Consider the following 21,122-nt stretch of genomic DNA (forward strand, 5'->3'; position numbering starts at 1 on the left):
AGAAAGCTCATTCTGATTTATACCCCAGATGAGCAACCCAAAAAGCATATGAACAGTGAAACATAGTTTGTGTTTGAAGTTATACTGAGTTACAAGAACTGAAATTTCCTGAAGTTCAGGGACTGTCTAGTGTGGGGTTTGAGCCAAAGATATTCTCTGAACAAAACTTCTTAAGAAAAAAATTTTTCCTGATTGAAAAAAGAATGGATGAATGTCAAATGTTTGAGTTGCAGAGATGTGCAGATAGTTATGGGAGGGGTGACATGGTCAGTGCATGGTCAACCTAGCCATAGGCTGCTGATAAAAGGCTGTTCTGGCCTTAGTTACATATTCTTGCGATCGAATTTACATTTACACTAGTTATCTGGCCAGATTAAGCTGACTAAGAGCTACTGTCTTTTCTATACCTCCACAAGGTTGGTTTTCAGATTGTTCAATGACCCGACTCTGCTGCATGTGCATTCACACAACTGCCAGCACTGATACAATGGGGACTTCAGGGACATGCAGCCCATGGTGAAGAGGAAGATGAGGTTGGCAGCAGCGTGGGCACCAGCAAAAAACCTCCATCTGGGCTCAGTTTTGGCCAGGACAACACTACAGTCATGGAAGTTAGGCCTATCCATTAACGTCTGTCTAAACAGAGTGATTGCAGGGTCCTTTGGAGGGATCTAATTAGAGGTCTGTCTTTTCTTTAAAAGTCCTTGCCTGGTATTTCCCTTACTTTTCCAAACACCCTGAAGTAGACAATACATCACAATGAGGTCAAAGCAGAGGAAAGGGAAAAAAAATGAATCCCAGCAGCCCCAGAACAATGACAGTTTTCATTTATTATCTGGAAGTCATGTGAGTTTTAAAGTCACCAATCATCATCAAGAGAAGAATGGAGCTAGATGCTTGACAAGGAAGATGCTGTTTGCAGCAGCATAATATTCAATTTACTGCCAAGGCTACTGACTTCTGAAGCAATGGGAGAATAAGTGAAATAATTGATTTCTTATCTCAAAGGTAATATGGCATCAGAATTACACTAGCTATGTTCAGTCATCTTTTTTTTAAACAACTTCCCTGATTCTATTTTAGTCCTTGAAAAAGTAGAAGTTCTTAAGGCTGTCTTGGAGACATACCATGAAAAAAGATCTTTCTTAGTGTCTCAAGGGTGCAAAGAAAAACCTAAAATACATGCCTACCAAAACCCAGGTTATGTTGTCTGCTTGAGACTGCAAACAGCCTGCAATGAAATCTAAACTGCCCCTTTGGCATTAATTTTATTCTGCCCTGAAAGCAGCATGTTCTTGTTGAAGTTTTGGGTGGAGGTCCTTGCAGAATGAGCTGAGGGCATCGGATTTCCTTAACATGAGCCCGCCCCATTCCTATGCTTATATATTGTCTATTTAAGGAAACATTCCACTGTCCTTGCTCATGCTGAGCAGTCCCATAGATATAAATCATTCTGCTGTGGAAGCAGGCACAATTCAGCGTGACTAACGGACCCTTCTGTGCTGATGAACATTAATGGATGTGGCATCATACATGCTCGTAGAGCTGAAATCAGTGGGACTGCTTATGGAGTAAAGTGCTACTCACTGTGAGTAAATGCAGCAACACATCACCTATGGATAAGTAAGCTATTTGGGATAGGAATCTGCCAAATAATAGAAAAGCACTTTACTGCCTGGCTGGTTTAATTAAGTCTTAACTTATACATTTATGTCAATAATCACACTTCACAGTTGGAAGGAGCTATAAGAATAGTAAGCCAACAAAATACATAGGTGCAGTGGTATAACCTTACAATGTGGAACTGTCTCTCGAAGTAATTGTTAAACACGGTCAATAAGGGGTAGTTTTTAATGCTCAGCAAGTGGTTAAATTTGACAAACTTAAATATTTTCCAAAACAATTTATATTTATTAATGGCTACTACAAAATCCATTTACCTATAATCAAGTGAAACTTGAAGGTGCTGGCTTTCTTAAGTGATGAGAGTCAACAATATTAAAGTAAATAGTGGAGGACATTCCAAGATAGTATTAACACAATTGATTTATTGATGATTGCACAATGGGAGGTTATCTTTTGTTAATTGACTCTGTAAATAAGCTCATAGGTGTCTCAAATGAAGAAAAAAAATCTATTGCTACTAGAAAGTCTACAGGGTGACTTAGCTATGCCACTCCATAAAGTGTCTGCTCTGCTGTAAAACTTGTGGCTGGATAATGGCTGAGAAGCATTTCTAGCAACAAATCCCAGCAAGTCCTCATGAATACATGGTAAGTGACACTCGAAATGTTGTTAGCTTGGACTATCCAGTATGTGAAATAATTCACCTTGGATTTCATAGAAAAAGACAAGCATGGAAAAAGGAGGGACCATCCTGGAGCTCACAGGTACATTTACAAATCAGGTGGTGTCCATACGGCAGCCAGATCTGATCTTACTTGTACTATTTGATCTTTCCAGGTGATATCTGGAAAGTCTACTTCTTCACTGACCCAGGACCCATCGCTATCACCTCAGACGTAAGGCTGAATCATTGCTGGTTCATCCAACTATGCTGCTAGATACCTCCCACGAAACGTTTTACAGATGCTTAGATCTTATTATTACTTCCTGCTGGAGTTCCTTATCTCCACCATGTTCTCTTCTGGTTTGAGCAGGGCATTGCCCACTTTTACCATGTCCTTTTCTTGTTATTGCTTGCTTCAGTACATTTATGGTGAATAGCAAGGACACTGCTTACCCAGTGGCTATTGACTATCTTGTTCACTGATTTCTAGCCTTCTTGCCTGAACAGCCCAGTGGAGACAATTTGGTAGCCTACTTTTTCCTGCTTTGGTTTCCATTTTCCTCCCAACACTATTTCTTTCTCTCTTTTTGATCCCTGTCTGTTCTTGTTCCCTCTAGTAATCTCATTTGCATCCCACTCCGACCCTGTCTTGACGTTAAGAAAGAGCCATAATCAGTCTGAATGGCCTAGTTCACTTGGCATAAGATCACTTTGCTCCTAATTTAACAGCCCTGAACTGTGAGCAAACATAATTTCTACTTTTGGTTGACAACAGCAGATAGACGGGTGGAACAGGAGCACTGTGACCACAGAGCTACTGTGTAGGGACAACCCAGTAGAGCATTTTTATTCTTGATCTGCAAAATGTCATGAGCTTTCAAGGAAATTGGCTTCTGGTTGGTGACCCTTAAGAATCACCTGCACTGAGTCATGCTCCTTTCCCTGTTGTATCAACAACCTCAATATACAAAACCTAAACAACCTCCACCACTTCTCTAGGAGAGCACCCAGGCTGTGGGAACAAAGGCTCTGGTGTTTCCTAATCTCAAAAACAATTAAGACATCAGATTAATAGAATCTTTAAATGCTTTGGTGGATGCAGGTGGAATGGTCTCTGTTTGCATTACTGTAAAGCCTATCAGTACCTTTAGTATTAAAGGGCACAAGGGTACATAAAATATCAGGGTTGCAAACAAGTCCAAGCATGAAGTCTTGCACTAAAAAAGAGATTAAAAAAAATAGCACATGTCATTTCTCGTATGCCTAGCTTCTGAAACTTCTGGATGACACCAAAGCCTGAAGTTTACCTCTGAGAGGACAGGGAATTCCCTTCCCTCATGAGATGTAGTTTCCTTTTTTATCTCCTTCCCCTTGTTCCTCAATACAAAATTGCATTCAGTGGTTCACTTAATGACTGTAATGCCCTTGGTTAATAGGATTTCACTGCAATTCCTATCCTTTAGCTTGGCACTGGAGCCCGTTGTGCATCTAGTGTTAGCTGGGTATTTGAAAGTGCTGTCTGCCCGGAAACAGCATGACAGCCCATTCTCCCAATATTCTGAGTAGTAGTCCTTGGAATTACCCTGGATCAGGCAGAAGTGAAGATCTTGTCTAGAGGACTCAGATTTTTCTGCTGGGATTGCAGCTTATGCAAAGATTAAAGGCCATAACCACAAAGATATTTAGGTACTTTGATAGGAGTGAGGTGCCTAAATACCTTTCATGGGAATGGCCCTAACCGCATTTAACACACCTGCCTGACAGCCAGGAGTCAGAATACTGACCTCCAAAACTGATGGAAAATGCCCACCAATTCCCTTTAAACCAGCTGCTGAATTTTTGTGGGGACTCTGTAAAAAAGTTTTCTGGGAAGAAGCCCTGACTAAAGGGAGCCCTTTTTGGATCCTTCAGCTGGGAGAGGGTGGTGAACTTCCTTTCTTTTTCCCCTTTTTAAAGTTCAGGAGAAGATGAATTTCATATTTTTCTTTTCAATCGTCTGATCTGTCATGACCCCTCCTGTGCGCTTTGTGACACCAAAGTGCTTTTCCATTCTTCATTCCATCGCTTTGGGATCTATAAAAAGAGCAACAGTGTTGAGGGATTTCTGAACAGACTGTTTCATTCCTGTCACTGTCCCAGGAGGATTAGAGTTGCGGAGGCTTAGAGTTAGGCTCATACTTCCCTCTATCCAAATGCCTGGCTCAGAGATAACAGTCTTTGTTTAGGAGGGCTTAATATTCCTAAGGCAGTACTTGAGATGATGTGTTTTCACATTGCCTCTCTCCCTCATGTTTGGTACGCTCTTCCTTGTATGAATTCAGTAATCCAAGCCATTCTCTGGAAGCATCAGTGACTCCCATTTACGTCTTTGCCACCTTTTCTAAGAATGCGTTCATTTCATTGATCCCATGTTTCAGCGCAGCAGTTGTCCCTGCCATTATCCTTGACCTAATCATAGCATTTAGGGATCCGCGTGTCTCATGGTCACAGATGAGCACATGGACAGAAACTGCCTTACAGACCTACCCATATAGCTCGCTTTAGATCCATGAGAATGGCGTGCGAAATTCCTATTAGGTCCAGTTTCTTCTGAGCTGCGAGGGCCAAGATAGTTGTACTTCATAATCTGCTGGAATGCTTCTTCGCTGGCTTGGCATAGCCAGTCCCGCAGAGGGAAGAGGGGGGAGAGGATGTGCTCCAGCCCTAAGATCAGATGTCGGGCACAGGTGCTGGCAGCGGAGCAGCACTGCAGCCCCCCGGTATGAAATCGCAAGCTGGCCTCGTTCTACGGACCTTCTGAAAACAGCCCAAGATTGTGTATCATGAGTTATGATGGCAATATAAAACTGAAAGCTTGACTGCATCTGTTAGTTAAAAATTGCTGTGAGAGCTTGGGAGGCTGCTAGCTCAGTGTTTTAGCTAAATCTCAAACAGGGTGGCTGCACCTTACCTTCCTAATTAAACTCCCTCAGTTTTTGTCGCTCGGGTTAATTTTTACTTCCCTTTTATCTCACAAGCTGACATGGATTAGCGCTATCGATAGAGACACCTATTCACCGTGTAAACTTTGAATCTGGATTCATATCTTGCTCTTTTCCTCAAATGTTGTAAGGTCCTTTGACATGGAGCTGCCACTTTCTGTCCCAGGGGCCACATGTCTGGGGAAGAAAAGAGATCTCCTCTCACAGTGGGCAAAGTTTTAGTTGACTGGAGACATATGTTGGCATTTTTTTCTCAAATGAGCCAAGAGCATATATAAATACTGGTACTGCACATCCAATTTTGCACTTTGCAAGTGAAGAAGCAGCTTTGTAGACAGATACAGAGCACGTACAATCTTTTACACCTTTATTTTGATAGATGTACATGTTCTTTTCTCAGGATCTGGCTGCTTATAGATGTTCTGCTGTGTGTTATTTTCTCATCTTGTATCACAAGCGCAGTATCTGGTCCTGTTCCCATGCAAATGAATGTTAGACATCTCCTTGGCTTCCAAAGGGCAATGTCAAACCTAAATGAGGAAGAGGTAGAATGGTGCTGGGATGAGACACTCCTAAAAGCCTCTTAAGCAATCCAGGAAGGAGCATTCATAAGTGCTCCTCTTCCCTCTAAGACACTAATGAGTCACTCCTTAATCACAAACTGTCTATGCAGAGCACTATCCTCCTGACACAACAGCAAGCTTCACCTCTGAAGACCTTTAAAGTAAGTCCTCTAGGCTTTCTTTTTTTTACAGGAGATAGCTGACCCCAGTGACCATGCTCCTCTCCAAATTGTGAGCTCATCTTATAGATGCGAGGGGATATAGTATTCCTTTTGCTTCCTGTCTTAAACCCTGGTCTTAGCCTTCGTGCAGGCTGCCCAGGAGATTGCCGTGTGTCCTGTCCCTCTTCCAGCACTGGCAATGCTCCTGTAATGGGTGAAATCATCCTTTTACATAGGTTGCATGTCATCTTTTGGGGGTATATAAAGCACTTCAGGTCATTTTGAGATAAAGGGTACTATATAAATGGAAGTTCTTATTATTAAATCAATAAATAATAACAGAGTTAGCTCCTTGCTGTTAGACATGCTAATTTTCATCTTGGTTGCCACATGCACGACATGGCATTATTTTTTAATTTCCTTTATGCTCTTGATGTCTGAACACACTATCAAAAATGATTCTCGTAGAAATTTTTATGTTGGCCAAATGTTTTCAGGGCAGGAAGGGCCTTGCAGATTTGAAAAGGGAAATTTGCCTTCCTAATATCTCATAGCTGTTGTGGCTACTATGTAAATCTCTTTATCCAATCAATCAGACATGAAATAAAATACACTGACCTGATGCTTGGCTAGCATGTAAATTCTAAGTCACATGAGGCCTGGGGAATTATAGTGCAGAAGAAGGAGTTTTCATCCCCATTTGTAAGATGATATCTGCTGGGCTCATTAAGTGAAAATATTTTGGGGCCTGTGTCTTACAAGGTAAACTTGCTCTATTGTGCAGAGGAACATTCACTGAAATAGCTAACATGGATCATCTGATGACATTAGCTTTGTAAGTAATTTCCATGATGTCAAGGGTACACTGGAGATTAAAGGGGGATTAAGGCCTACTTGCACAGTCAAAGCATCACAGTAAATTGACTTGACTTGGCAGGCTGCACCTAAAGTTGGCAAGTTTTCACTAACTAATCATATAAAATCCAGGTTTGTGGTGTTAGTTAGACTACACTTTCACAGAGGCCAGGAAACCTTAAGCTTTCAAGGTGGGAGGTTTTAGGAACTAAAGGAGGAAAAGGGAGGGGAGACTGTCAAGGAGACTTTTGCAACGTCAAGGTGCCAAGAGGTGCTAAGTAAAATAACGACCCATTTTTACTGGAGGAGGCTCTGCCTTTCAAGAGCAAGCTGGGTGGATTTCTACCCAAAGGGCTTTTCCTCCAGAAAAGTTTATTTTTACCCTCCCTCTCGCTGTCACAAAATGCAATCTCCTCTTAAAGGATCAGACCCTGCACAGGAACTTCACTGAATAAAGATGAGTTTATATTTTAAAAAGGAAACAGCTGGACTGCAAAAGCAAGGGAGGTAGGCAGCTTTTGTTTCATTAGCTAAGGGAAACTCAGGGCCCCAGAGGAGAACAACTGGGAGAGCAGCCATGACAGAGAAAAAAAAAAAAAAAAAGGAAACAGAAGATCATAAAGAACTAATAATGAAAAATGGAAAGTGAGAATGAGCCAAGAAAAACAGGCAATAAATAGATTTAAAAAAAAAAAAGTTGGGGGGAGGGGCAACAGAAATGTAAAGCAACCAAGCAGGAAAAGAGCAGGGCAGACAGTATGGATTTTCTGGAAAAAAAGTAAATAATTCTGAAATTTCTCAAGAACCTGATGAAAAACTGGAAGCATCTCATGGCTGATCTCTGGAACTCCAAACTGGTGGCCACTTCAATATGAAAATGAAGGAGGAGCACTGTGTATAATTGCTCAGCAATTTGTTTGCTGCTTCCGCTGGAAAAAACAGTGAGTTTGGCTGGGCAAGAGAGTCCAGACTCCATCCATGCTGATGAATTAGGGTCCTCTAAGAGCAGCTTATAAAAAAATGTATCTCATGATTGTTTAGAAGGATCCAGTCAACTGTTTATATGTGCGGTAATCACTGGATGATGAGTTGGAGGTAACGTGGGTTTGGGACTGTGCATAGCGGGAGTCTCTGAAAGGTTTAAGATGAAGAAAGAGTAGAGACTGAAGGAAGAGGGGGCTAGGAAGAAAAACAGATACTAGTCTGTCCTTCGTCTTGAAATCTGCTCATTGTGATAAAATATATAAACATGGCCAAGACTTCGTAGTCCAAGAGAGAACAGATTTTTTTTCAGCTGCCCTTCAATTAGATCCTTAATAATCCTGCAGCTTTATATGGTTTACAGATGACACTTTGCCCAGCAGAAATGGTGCTATTCTTTAAATTGTGCTGTGCTCATTAGGTTTTAATAGGAGCAGTTGTTTAAAGGGTGGGTGGGGGCAGGAGGGGGAATGCACTTGGTGATGCATAGTGGAATGTACATTAATCTTGTTAATGACAACACCGTTAATGGCTGGCAAAACATTACTTTTGAATTAACCTTTCTCTTGTGCTGGCTATACTTGAGAAACAGAGCCAGGACACCGAAGATACAAGGAAAGTGCATGAAGACAGGGATACAGGATTTCCTATGATTTTATGTTGTTCTTAATTAGGAAGCATATTGGCAGCAAATGCTAACATGTGTTGGGATGTTTAGCTGTAGCCAAATAAATGTTTTCTATTACAACTCTGAATTCTTTGCCTCGCCAGAGCCCATGCTGTTCTGTTCATGTCTTACAAAATCCCTTTATAAGTCATTTTGGGGGCCAATTTTCTGTTGGCTTATACAGCAGAGTTACTTTGAACATATGCACTCAGACTCCAGAAGGGTCGTTGTCCTCACTTTTTTTTTTAATTGTAATTTTTTTTTTTTTGAGTGATAGATGGGGAAGCCCTTCTTATGAAATGCTTCTGTAACCCAACTGAACAATAGCTTATACTGAGCATGCTCATTTAAAGCAAAAAAGTAGGGAATGGATATGACTGGTTTTCTCCAGTCTCATGTTCACACATAGGCTGAATGAATAATCCATAATGAATCATTTATCTGACATTTAATCTCTTTCTCCTGTTTATGAATGGTCTGCAAATACTCTGCTGGGTTTTTTTTTGGTTCTGTTTGTCATTTCAAATTATTAGTTTAATAATTTCTGATCTGGCTTGTAGTTTATTTGAGAACAGTTTGCTATAAGTATTCACAATCTATAACTCCTGTTACTTCAACGACATGAACACATAACTAGAGGCTGACTTGAGTAGTGCAAGTCTTTTCTTGTGCAGATGGAAATTCAGGGTTTTCCCTTTGCAAATATCCTGCTACATTTACTTTAATTATTATGTGAAATTTTTCTTGATGATCTAGCCACCTCTAGGTAGGAAATCTGACTGATGTCTCCCACCTCTGTGTTTGAGTCTTGTATGGTCAACTTATCCTAGTAGAAGTTGAGGCTTTCTGAAACTGGTTATCAGGCAGTATGGTCCCCATGTATCATCATAAGGTATAGCTCCTGCCTGCAACCGCACCAATTGTCACAGAGGGCATACTTAAATGAGAAGGGAATTTAACAGTCTTCTGAGTTGCTGTATTAGCCTTCTCCAGGCCCAATGCTTGCTCTGGTGGAGTCTGACATTGTGTAATTGTGTGCTCATGTAAGCAGGGGCCCGATTCCCTCCTGCGAGGGGTGGAAGACCATCAGTCCATAGGTGCAAAACGACTCTGTTGATTTGTCTTGAAGAACCAGAGCGTTGGATTGGAACATGCTGAGTTTGGTTTACATCCGCTTCATAATATCTTTGCATTCATCTGTTCCAAACTGCTGTTACAAAGGTGGGGAAGATAAGACTTATGTCTTCTTGTGAAGAGCCCCAGCACGTCACTATTGAGGCACTCATCATAATAAAGCCTTCAGCACTAAGGTGAATGAGGAATATGGAAGAGAATACCCTTGTGATAAAGACCCTGTCTGGATTCAGGACATCCTTCATCCTTCCTGAAATAACAGAAACACTCCAGAAAGCTGGAGTGACTCAGCATATAAAAGCAGAGCCACAGAGGCAGCTAGTGGGAATAACTACTGGAGGACATAGATGACTTAAGTGCTTAAAGGTAATTCTGGCTAGTAGGGAAAATATAGCAACTAGTCACTAAGATTGTCCATGAGTCTGGGACAAGCCTCTTCTGCCTGCCTCAATGTCTGGTAGCAGAAGAGTTGCTGGTAGTAAATAGTGCAATGTTTTGTGCTGTGAGACAGCAAAAATTGTTTTCACAGATTTCTGTGAGTGATTTTTAAGGTTATGTGTATGAATTCATAGTCTGGGTTGATGAAGATATTTTTCTTCACACCATTGTGTAAATAATTCAAGCTAACTAGTCTCAAATAAACTATATCAAAATTATTGTGAATATATGCTTCTTATATTTATTAGTGCACTGTCTGGCTTCCATCATATTTTGATTCTAAGGTTTCATGTTTTTTATGCTCAGAAAGACATTTGCTTCCCTTAGGTGTTCATGAAAAAAAAAAGGGAAATAAAAGGATTTATCTGCCATGTCTATTTTGGATGGACTCCCTTGCTGCTAGAGGGAGAAAGAAGGTGCTCAGGGACTGCCCATTAACTAGCATGTATGAAAGACAATGAACAAGGGAGCTAAAAATAACTCACAACCATATAAGTATAGCAGTTGTTCTGTGTTGCTGCAAATACCAATTTATGGTGAAAAGAAAGAAGATAAGTTGCAGTATTTAATTACTTGTGAATGTGATTAGCTGCTTGAAAACTTAAGGACCATACCATATCAAAATCCCGTACCATAAAAGGAAACTTGCTCTTAATTTTCCTCTCAAATTGGACCCCATTAATCACTGTAAAAGTTTCAAAAACCTTTGGCTGATGAACTTGGGTAACGGGAGGCTTTCAGGAGGTCACGGTCTCTGATTGGCATTCTTGACCCTCTGTTGTCTCAGTTTCTCATCTTCTGGCTTCACTCTAGCTGTAGTAACCTAGCTGTCTCTGGGCTAGGTTGCTCTGTTACCAGTGTGAAACCTTCCGTGGGCTCATGTTGCATTGGACTGGACTGTCTAACAGAGCATGCAGGAAAGAGAAGTGGCACCAGCGGCTCAGCCATGCCTTAGAGTTCAGCTTCAAGGAAAGGTAGGGGTTGCAGCAGGGTGGTTGTGAACCAGCAGAGATTATAAGTAGACCTTTGGAGTCCAGGCTGACATTTAAAGGCTTGAAGCCTGATGTAGAGCAAAGAAATGTCAATCTTTAAAAGAGTGGACTGGGCTGGTTAGTAGGAAAGAATGTCAAAAGAGAGTTTATAGGTGTCTCTTAAAGTTGAAGTAAATTTATTTCATTCCTTTGATATGAGCATGTTTCTTCTTGATTTACCTGTGAATGAACGCCACGAGAGCTAGAGTTGGTTAACAGATGCTTGAAATGACATGGGGAAGCACAGAGACTGGGGGACCGGTTAACATTTGACTGAGGGCACATAACATGTAAGCCTGCTTTATATTGGAGTTAAATCATCCCATCTGATGTGTTGTGAGCTGGATCTCCACACTTGATCTTGTGGCTCAGAGACACATTTGAACCACTGAGTGATTATTCACACCTAACCCTTTTTAGGATCACCCATTTTTCTTATTAACAACAGCAAGCACTACCAAGAAGGAAAAAAATAATATCATTCTTTCCACAAAAAGGTAAAAACATAATAGTGAATTAAAGTTCTAAATGATAGGACTGTTAACATAATGCCTTTTGTCTAGAATGAACTATAAACCACACGTATATACAATGGAGAAAACCCTGTAAATGTGTAATGGACAAAAAAAAAAATATATATATAATAAAACTGTTGAAAGAATGCATTTTCTCAGCACCAAGGCTATCCATAAAATTTTTACAGTTTTCCACTATATAACATTATCCTTCATAAAAAATGATATTTTAAAGCAAAAAGGTTGGCAAAAGAAACAATTGGTAGTTAACGGAAGGACGGGATTACAGCACTGTGCCTTTGCTGTGAACGGTGGAATAGAAAATGAAAAACATTTGGGGCATTATATGAAGCCCAGCAGTCATGCTCCATATGGTTTGAAGAGTTGAGCAATGCTTGACAAAGATTTTACGACTTTATTTTCTTAACATTGAATATTATTCCTTCAATCTAGGCCTCCCACCCCATTCCTTCTCTTAAATTTCTCCTGTTTTTCAGACAAAGAAATCTGTTTTATTAGTATGTATCATTTATGTTGGTTTAATCACATCTGGTTTAATATGCTGTTTTGTTACCAGCATGGCCTTTCTGAGGAATGCCCTGTAATCAAGGTGTTGAGGCAAAATTGAGGTAATCTGGTCCCCAGATCCTCTAACAACTTCCTATGTGACTTGATGAAAGTTATTTAATCTCTTTCTCTTTCAGTTCCCCATCTATAAAATGGAAAAAATAGTACTTCTGTATATCAGACATTACCATGATAAGTTTTAGGATAAATAGCTAGACTCATCTGTATAAGAGGACAGGTCAATATTTCTGGGTAATTGGATTTGGAGCACTGAACTTCCTGACTCTCAAACCTGTGCTCAGACAGATCAGGAGGTTAAAATTTTACCTCTTAGCCTGCATCATGACTTTCAAAACCAAATATTGCTCCCCTCTGTCATAAAATACAGATTGATTAGTTACTTGTTCTTCAATCTACAATCTACTGCCATGTGTGCTGCCATCAGTGGAAGGAAGTCCATAACGTTCCCCAGAAATGCCTGTGTATTATCCTTATTTTTATTTGACATTTAAATCATTGGGCACAGCTGGGGATTGGGCCAAGTTGTATGTTTGTAATGATGGGCACACTCATCATGAAATGAGAATTCCTGCTGCAAAACGCACACAGTAAGAAGAAAGGATATTTGTGTCTCACCTTCAAAAAAAAGTCAGGAGGTTCATGGAGATCTCAGCATTGCTACACAGTCCTTTATGTAAGAGACAAGCAGCATGTTCACTGTAACTACAGATGATCTAAACTGAAAAATTCAGACCTAGATCCCAACTTTTTGAAAGTCTTAGTATTTGGATCTGCAGTCTTAGCTTGGATGAATCCCTAAAAGGAATTACTGTTGTCATTTATTACATCAATTCACATACTATGCAATACAAAATAGATCTTTCCTGAAACATCACTTTTCATTTGATTTATTTTACTTCACAGTGAAAGGCAGCATTCCACTAGCCCTTCTCCTGCTGTATCTGAGTGCACGCCTTCACATGTGGATCTCACATGCAGTGGTATTTCAGATGGCATGCTCTGTATTAGGTGGATAGAGTATCACTGGTGGTATGTTTTATCCCATAGAGTCAGTACACTGGAGAGCACTCAGCTGGTTAATATTTCATTTGGATTCTTTTCTCTTTTCTTTCCAACCATCTATGTAAACTTTAAGACAGCCGGTCTGGTTTTAGGAGGTGATTTCCTTGCTGTGGATTAAGGATCCATTTGTGAGTCACTCTTTAGGCACTTCAGAAGAGTAGATTTCAGACCTGAAAGAACGTATTGTAAACAGAATAATGTGCTTTCAAAATTAGCTCATGTACCAAATTATGTATTTACTTAATACACCTTAATGGCTTTTGAAGAAGCCATTAGGCTCTATTGCGTAAATAGTATGTATACCAAAATATGTATTTAACCTAGATAGGGCAGTTTCCCATTGTTGGTTTTCCTTCCTTCTTTACAAAGTTTTCTCTTTATGGCCTTTTTAAAGTCTATTTTTCTTGACCAATTTATCCTCCAGGAGATTGTTTCGGACAGTGGCAGTTGAGAGGGCAAGGAGGAGAGGGGGTTCCTGAGTTTAATGTGTAGAAAGAAGGAATAGCTGTCAGAGCGGCTAATAGGACTTTTCAGACTTCGGAGTGGGGAAGGAAGAAATTCAAATATTAATGTGCAAAACAATTCTCTTACAGGGAAGAATCCTACAGGGCTCTGTGTCCTGATCCTGACTTTGGGAACAGGAATGGGTTCCTGCATCAGAAACTTTATGTTTTCACGTTGGGCTGACTGCAAGCAGCCCTACATCTCTGTGAAAGAGGTGTGTAGAAGAAAAAGAGCCCCTTCTCTGCTCCCACCACTGAGGTGCAGGACCTGCCAATGCTGGAGGCACCCTGCCATGGTAGGACCCTTAGAAGGCTCCTCATGCCCCTAACCCCTTCAGGTCAGGATACAGTCTGACACTGCCAGCCTGGTAGTTCAAAGGGGCCTTAAATTGTGCTGTGATTTCAGGCAAAGAACCTAAGCTTTCTGTTTGGTTCTCCATCCATCCATATATAAATATGGAGAACTGGGATAATGATCCTTGACATTAGCTTTGTAAGGATAACTTGATTGGAATGGAATTAATTGTAAGAATATTAAATGTGAGAGGGCTACCAAACCAGTTGGGACTGGTGGGAAGTAAGTGGGGAAATAAGTACAAACAAGCTAAAACCACTGTGTTTCACTGTTTAACTGCTACCTCCTGTAACTGGCACAGCAAGTAAACCATATATCTGCTAATGTTGCAGGTGTACTCGCAGCTAGGTCATAATGGAAAAAATATCTGTAAATAACTGCTCAGTTACAGCAAATGCCAAAAATTACAGTCCGTGTTATTCACAGGTGATTCCACCAATCCTAGCCATGTTCATCAGTTTGGAAATAATAACAAACCCATATCAAAACTGCAGAAAAAGATGTTATCTTGCTCAGAAAATGCAATGAGAGCAAGCAGTTAAAAATAGAAGTGTTATATGAAGCCTTGTAACTTTGGCATATAGTCATGAAGTACAGAGTGAGAGAGGGAGGAGAAGGCATTCCTGGCACTGGGCAAGAAAGAAATGAACGATGGGCACACAGGGATAACCAGTGTAAGGGGAGAAGAAAAGTTTCCTAAGTTTTAATGGAACTTACTATAGACTTATGTGTTTTTGTGGGCTCTGGAAACTTCCTGTCTATATTAGTCTATTAAACAAACAGTTCTGCAAACAGTCTGTGCAAACTCCTCGAGTTGGTTCACCTGGGTCAACTTGCAGGATGGAGGGGGCAAGAAGACTTATTGGTCTTCTTAAGAAACTAGCTAACTACAAGTACAATCAACACCATGAAAATGAATTCAGCCTCATGAATCTCTGACATGAATTGCTCTCCTGCAAAAAAGTCTTTTTAGCAATCCTCTTGCCTATGTGTCTTCAGGCAGGTACCTCCAGCTGAAGTAGGTTTTGGATATACTTGAAATCACCCTGTCTTGATTTCTAAAAGAAACCAAATTAATTCCAAATTTAAATTAGGAAGGATAATAAAATAATAACAATCATGAAGAACTGGACTATTGCTAGTAGGTCCATTAATGATGCAGTTTTTTATCATTAACTTGAATGCATGTATGAACAGAGAAGTATACCAGAAATGATTTTGTGCAAATGCATTCAAGCAATGTTATCAACTGCAGACCAAAAATGCAATTGGAGCCGTATTGTTCTTTTTCATTGACTTTTTGTTGACCACAGGAAAAACTGGTTTTAAAGTACAACACAGTAACACAGTCTAAAGGAGTGAAAAACTTGTAGAGCCAGTTTGTGTTCTAAGGGTGTGCTAACTTGTGACCCAGACGTGATGGTGGTTTTAAAATAAAACTGAAACAAAGAAGTTCTATTGTGCTTTTTCCATATTCCCTCTAGGAAATCATACTCCGTCTCCTGTGCTCTTGTCCCACAGACCTTCCTCCCATCTCTCTTCTCATCTACTGTGCCCTGCTTGCTCCTCTTGTATCCATGATCTTTGTACTTTGTTCCTTCCCTCAGTAGTGACCATCCCATCCCTTCCGAGATACCTTGGACTGTATATTTTTCCCATTTCATTTATTCTTACTCTGTTTAATAAAACTGTTCAAAAAAATGTTTTTCCTGTTCAGTGATTGACTTTAATAAATAATTTGGGGTTTTGTGCCAAATTACATTTGGTTTTGGTGAAAGGTTGAAAAACTGCCCTATAGAAGACTAATTTTATATATTTATAATGTTTTCTGATTTATATGATTATCATCCTGAAAGAGTTTCAGGTATATTTCTGGATGATATAGGGTTTCCAAATAACAGATTGAAAGGTTCTCTTTGAAAATCCAAGTAAAAAATGTTTCCTGAAGTTATTTGCAAAGTTTCTACTTTAGACTACCTGTTTCCTACCAGGACTACTAAAAGTAAGGCTATGCCCCTTTTGTCCCCTGTGAAATAGTATTTTTATTTTCAGTGTTAGGGGAAGGAAGAAACAAACTGAGCTGTTCCATAGTTTAGATTAGACACCATTTATAGGATAGAGTTTTGGTACTTCGTAAAGTTTCTATCACAATGACACACTTATCTTTGTTAATCTGTAGCTACTCCCTTAAAACCAGGCAGTTTGCATCTTTTTTTTTTTTTTTCTCAGGTACTGGGAAATTATTCATTCCTGGTGTTCCATGAAGCATGTCAAAGACAAATATTTCTGTGTGCATCTGTATTTAGGCCACCCATCCTGAATATGCAGCTCAGCTTTTCATGCCAAAAGTCTCCTGTGTTAAATTTCATGCTGCATTTTCTCCGGGTTACTTACAGGTGCTATTTTTCTTGTTTTTATTAAAAAGCTAAAGCTGAATTGTGTTCCTAATCAAAAGCAATTTTTTTTAGGACCTGTTGGCCACTCTGCGATAAGTCCATCATGTCAGAGAAGTGCAGTTTTGTCTTCACTGAAGGGTTGTGGCTTCAATTGCAAGAAATTCACCTACAGAGCTTCTAGCAGATTATTGATTGATAACCTGACATATATTTGTGTGTTTACAGATTTCTACAATTCTGCTCACAGTAAGGTTTAAAGACATCATCAGTGACCTGTTTTCATGCATATTCAAAGAAATTAGATGGCTTCTAATCGTATACATGTGGATACGCACAGTATAAGAGAAAACTGGGTACTGTTTGGAATTATTGTTCCTCAAAAATTCATAAAGATGTGGTGAAATGCTTAGACTGTGTAACTGTAGTCTGAAGTATTTATCCGGCTCTGATTTCAACAGATGTCTGAACAACGGGGGAAAAAAACCCCACCCTGTAACAAAACATCAGTCTGCTTCCAGACTTCCCATGCTAGAGTTTTTATGGTGGTCAGTGGTAACATGTATGTATTTTTCTCTCATGTTTTTGTAAGAACTACTTATCTTTTTAAAATTACTTCTTTTTCTCTTATGCGGTTTGCTGCTGCCCCCTCTGTATTGCCTGATTTTCAGTTGGAGGTTGAAGCTAATTACTTTTTTGCACTGATGACACCTGTTTTTGAACCCCATGTATCAGTTTAAGAAAACTGGGGACAAAAATACAGCAAAACATTTGGATCCATCTGGTTAGATGTGGGAACGTTATGATCATGTGGACATCTGGACAAGATGGTAACCGCCACCAATCAATTTGGCAAATAGTAGATTTGCCCCTGCTCTAGCTCTTTCTGGATGGTCCAGAGGTTTTTGTTTACCTAATGATATGCTTGGTCATCCTTCTCCAGCACTTTCTTTCTGCCCCCACTCTCCATCACCACCGGTGGGGATTTTCCTCTCCTCCAGCGACAGCAACCCCTCCGCTGCTCTCGCTGCTCGCCATGCTCTCCTCAAACAGTATCTTTCCATAGGGGATGCGCAAATCCTGTTGTTTTACATCATATTGCCACTGCAGCCACAGGCATGCATCTGCACATGTCCCCTAGCAAGAGAGAGAAATGTGTTTCCTCGTGCCTGTGCTTGTAGCATGTGCGATCTGCTCTCCTCCCCCACCCTCTCCCAACCACATGCATCCTGCCTGCTGGGGCTGTGCCTGCTGCAAGACTCGAACCAAAGCTGCCTCTGTCTTGGCAATTGGTGTGGAAAGGAAATGGGATCGTGCAAGCGGGGAGGCGAGCCGCCCGGGTGCGTTCAGGAGGAGGGAGGCCGAGACATGCGGGGTGGTAAACTTGCCTCTGCCTCCACACTGATGCTGCTTTTAAGCAGAACGCAGCTTGATGTAAAAATATCCCCTTAGCAAAGGGACTGGGCTGTCTTTGCAGTCACTGGTGTTGAAAATGCTATGTATTAGGTCTATGACAAAAATATTGCCTTAGGCTCCATTTCATAGCCAAACCTTATTTAATACGGCACGTAGAGCATCCCATGGCAAGATGAAGGGAGATGCCAAAATGCCGCTGCAGTCGGCGTACCCCATGACTGCTGGGCAATGGCTGGAAACCTGCTCAGTACTGCTCTGTGTCATTTGATGCTATATGCTGCCATATCTGGCCCATAAGCACATGCTGAAATTCCTGAGCATGTGCGTAAAGTTGAGTACTTAAATGCTTTGCTGAATAGAAATTGACTGAACATGTGCTTAAGTATCCTGCTGAATTACAGCATTAATCATTTTTACAGCTGACAAAATCACTGCCCCAGAAAAATATTCTCCAATTAGAATGAGCGGGATTATTTCTTTCATTTGTGTGAAATAAGTGTGTTCCCAGTTGTACTGAACGTGTTCTGTTTTCTGTGATATTAGAAATCATTTTCCGTAAGATTTCATATTGCTCAAGAGAAAACTTGAGAGGTTTTGGAGTTGATCTGGTCCCTGGATTTGGGTTTATATTAAGAAAACATTGTAAGAAAAGATGTAATGGGCCAAAAATATGCACTTGCTTTTTTTCATTGACTTCACCTAAGGGCAGAACTCGGGCCAGTGTGTATGTTCATTAATCCTCTCTTGTGGAAGCTACTGCTTTCCATATCTGATTTTAATTTGTTTGTAGAGACTGAATGTAGTTTTTCATATGGTAGAATGCTCCTTTTTCTTCCTTATTTCCTTCACAGTCTTTTCATAATAGAGTTCAAAACCAGAAAAAAAGAAAAAAACCCAAAGCAACAAACCAACCCCCTTTGTATGAGCAGCCAGTTAAATAGATAATAATGGTAATTTTTCTGCTCTGCTAATGATGATAATATTGATATTTATCAATAACAAATAGCATGCAAGTGCCTGGATGAATAGAGTATTTTGCACAGTGGGGTTTTATATCTATATATGAAACATTGTGCGGTAAAGGCTGCTAGCAGGCAGGTGAGTGAAGCTGAGCAAAGAATTACCTCACAGCAGAGTGCCTGCTAACAGCAGAGGGGAAATTTAGTCCAACCCGAGAGCAGAAATAATCCCTGCAGTAAAAAAGCTGCAGAATCTGTAATCTCAATATCCAGCCCAACAAAGACCATGCATCTCGGGGCTCAGCTAAGTGAGCTCTCACTGGAAATGGTGTGGGGCTCGATCTAGCTAATTTGGGAGTGGGGAGGTCCAAGGAAAGCCTGCTGGTCGTCAGAGCTACGTCCAGGCAGCCTGGATATTTCCAGCATGCTGTTTAGGCTGCTTCGCAATCCCTTTGGTGTTCAGTGTGTTTTATTTTATTAAGTCTGCAAAAAGGACTTTGAGAGACATTATCTTCAGGAGATAAATTTACAGCTGCTTTGCTTCCTATATTATGTTTACATTTTGAACCTGTGTGCCTGAATATTACCTGTTGGTAAAGCTGACTCTGTAATTATTGATTTTGAGGCTTATGATTGTTCGCCAGACAAGGGGAAGGGGGAGAGAGAAGGGTGATCACAGAACAACCATCTATTCCAAGACCTTCAAAGGTGACTCACACAGAAGCACACGGCCCAAATACCCTGCCAGAGCAAAGTACTGTACCTACCGCAATGTCCCCTCAGCTTGTTTACTGAGGCCAATTTAGGATATGACCTTTGAGTTTCATTACAGCAAACGACTTGAGGTATAGCTAGCAACATTTATAAGGTGTGTCATGCTCACTTTCAGAGGCCCTGGATGGAATAGGGACCTGACTGTGCACTGACCTTCTGAACATATCTGGGTGCTAAATCTAGGCATGAGGGTGGCTGGAGAGAGCTTTAAGTGCTTGCTGTTGGCATCGCCCATGGGTCTGACTCAGAACGTGGCCCCAAAACAGCTCTGAATATGGACAAGTCCAGGAGCATCCCTCCCTAAGTGCCACATACATCCAGCTCCACTGCTTTAATCACAGGATCACAGTTTGTTATGCTTATAGTCACTACCAGATCCAAAGGAGAGACAATATTACCTTTTTAAGCAAAACAATAAAGCAATAAATGAACAATAAACCCAACACTCCAGATGTCTTTCCTATGTTAGATAACATAAAACTAAAGAACAGCCACATACATGCACATTTTTCTATTTATTGTTTTAGTATCAGCTACAAAATGTTTCTATATGAGTGTCCACACTAGAAAAAATCTCAACTCTTTGAATCACAGTCATTTGTATATTTTATTTTCTTAGGCCTGAGTGTATTTCCTAAATAACACAAAAAAGCTTTTAGTTTGCATTAGTTTTTACTCGAATTTTCAGCAGCAACACTAACGTGTGCACTCCCCTCCCTATGTGTGTTTCACTTGACATGTTTCATGTTACAGGGACTGTGCGAGAGACTTTGAGAGGTGTTATCTTTGATAGAGGAATTTATGGCCATTTTCCTATCTACTGTATGTTTACATTTTGAATCTGTGTTGAACATTTGTTATACTCACTTGTTGTGTCTTGTCTTAAATTAGATCATAAACATTTTGAGGCAGGGACCATGTCTTCCTGTATATTGCTTGTTTATTTAGGCCCTACTGTTATGGATGTGGAACTGACTGGGGGCGATAGTAATAATAAAAATAATACTGCTAGAAATTCTTTTGTCCCGATAAAGAAATGTGCAACTCCTGTTATCAGAACATATCAGAGAGTAGGGTGCTTGAAAGTGATTATAGAGTAGTAGTCATCTTTGCAAATGCTTTGAACCTTAGTGTTAAGAAAAGGGAAAGGAAAAGAGTTATATTTTGATTTATAGAAGGCCCTGGCAAAACCACTCCCAAAGTTGCCAATATTCAAATATTACTCATAGACTTGCACGTGCATCTAACAAAGGTTTTGAACAATTACCCCTAATTGCCCTCTTCTAATATTCTGGTGAACAGAAAATCTTCATTATAAGAACACACGGCTTGTAAATGAAAGGGATGAAAGCTCATGAAAGGACGGAGGCAGACCATACGTCATCCCACACCTAGGCACAACGGGATGCATTAAGGAAGCATTTATGGAGAGGCATTCCATCAAGTCAAGGTGTCA

This window comes from Harpia harpyja, chromosome 14, assembly GCF_026419915.1.
Source record: "Harpia harpyja isolate bHarHar1 chromosome 14, bHarHar1 primary haplotype, whole genome shotgun sequence".
Taxonomy (NCBI): Eukaryota; Metazoa; Chordata; class Aves; order Accipitriformes; family Accipitridae; genus Harpia; species Harpia harpyja.